The sequence below is a fragment of the Otolemur garnettii genome, unplaced genomic scaffold (genome assembly GCF_000181295.1).
Source record: "Otolemur garnettii isolate 467f Iridium unplaced genomic scaffold, OtoGar3 scaffold00083, whole genome shotgun sequence".
Lineage (NCBI taxonomy): Eukaryota > Metazoa > Chordata > Mammalia > Primates > Galagidae > Otolemur > Otolemur garnettii.
Window position 1 is genome coordinate 2908007 of NW_003852478.1, and position 2096 is coordinate 2910102.

A 2096-nucleotide genomic window follows, 5' to 3' on the forward strand; every position below is an offset into this window, starting at 1 on the left:
TGGACAGCGGAGCACGGCAGCCCCTGGACAGCGGAGCACGGCAGCCCCTGGACAGCGGAGCACTGCAGCCCCTGTCTGGCTCATCCTGAAAGCACAGCAGAGATGAGAAATCATCCCCATGTGTAGCAGTTGAGGCAGCAAACCTGCCTGTGCCCTTTGCTTGAAGGAAGGATGATAACAAGTGACTATTCGACAGTTGGGCTGCCTGGTCGAGGACTTGGAAGGAACATGACTGGAAAATGTGTGACAAAGTCCTTTTAAGAAGGTGTGTGGATAGATTTCTCTAAGTGGGCAAACAAACCAGAGCATATCCGCGTTCCAGGTGAGTGCTCAGCAAAGGGGTGGCCACAGCAGAGAAAGAGTTTGATACGTGAACAGGAGGACCCATGCTGTAGATACCAGTCTATCTCCTTCCCAGTCACTCCTGCCCCTGCCTAATGGGATCCTAGACAAAGCGGCCCTGGTGGCAGGGATGGAGCTTACGGGTACATTCTGCAAAATAAACTGCCACTAATCAGGGCTGACCTGGCTGCAGCCAGATTTGAGAGTCCAGTCCACCAGAAGCTGAAACAAACACCAAGTCCCTGAAATGGAACAGTTTTCATATCAGTCGATTACAATAAACGTGATGCCAGGCTCATGACATTGGACGACCTTCATTGTGGAAGGGCAGGGTTTATCATTGCTGGGATAGGTGCTTACCCTGGACGTGGGTTTCCTTTACCTGCTTTTGTAAAATGTGCCATTCATGGCCTTACAGAGTGCCTTATCCACTGTGATGGTGTTTGTTACTACATTGCTTCTCATCGGGGAACTCACATTATAGAAAAACAGGTATGGCAATGGACCCCCCCCCCATGGAATTCACTAATGCTGCCATGTTCCCCACCATCCTTAAGCATCTTCATGGATGCCCAACTGTGACACACGGGCTGCATGTTGATTTTGTGAGAACTTTCTTGCTTATCCGTGGTGTCGGTTACCACAAAAATAGGCATGGACCTTTTTTTGTTGTTGTTGTTAAGCAGCTTTCATTAGTGTTTCTGTATTTAATGGGTGACCCCAGACAACTCTTCTTCTTCCTGTGTGTGACAGTGGAGAAGGAGTAGATACCCCTTCTCTCACCCTTGGACAGGAGAGTGGAATGGCTTTTGTGAAGTCTCAGTTGCAATGCCATGCAGGTGGCAATACCTTGCAGGGCTGGGTCAACAGTCTCCAGAAGACAGTCTATGCTCTGAATCAGGGCCCACTATATGGTACTGTTTTTCCAGTAGCCCAGATTAATGGGTGCAGCAATCTGTAGGTAAAAATAGGAGTGGGGCCACTCACCATTACCTCCAGGAAAATCTTTCTTCTTGTTCTCATCACTTTATGTTCTGCTAACTAGAGTTCTTGTTACAAAGGAAAGCAAATATTTCCATGAGGAGACACAGTTATGCTTTGTTGAAATAGATTTTAAGGGTGCCCATTTTAGGCTCCTCATGCCCGTGTGCCAAGCGGCCAAGAGAGCAGTGATAGTGTTGGCTGCAGTCACTGATCTGGGCTGCCAAGAGGAAACTGGATTGTACTGCACAGTGGAGCTGTGGAGAAATGTGTCGGGGATAAAGGGATCTCACCGGGAGTGTCTTGGTATCACCATACCTTGTGATTAAGGTTAATGCTAAATTAAAACAGCCACATCCAGGCAGGTCTATGAATGGCCCAAAGACTTATGGACTGAAGGTTTGTGTGATCACAGTAGGAAAAAAATCACGACCAGTTGAGGTTCTTGCAAAAGGCAAAGAGAATACAGAATGGGTGATAGACAGTAGTTAAAAACACTAGTTAAGACCACATGAGCAGTTACAGAAACCAGGACTATGACTCTTATGGATATGTCATTCTTATTTGTTATGAATATGATTACATGTAATAAATATGAATTAGCAAATATATGAGACCTGACAATTAAGTTTGCCAATTTGCCCCTGTGCATGTAGGTGGGCAGCACTGTACAAATAACACAGTGAGGGTTTGTAACCTTGGTGTGTCAGCGACTCACAGCTGTGTCCACAGTGAGGGTTTGTAACCTTGGTGTGTCAGCGACTCACAGCTGT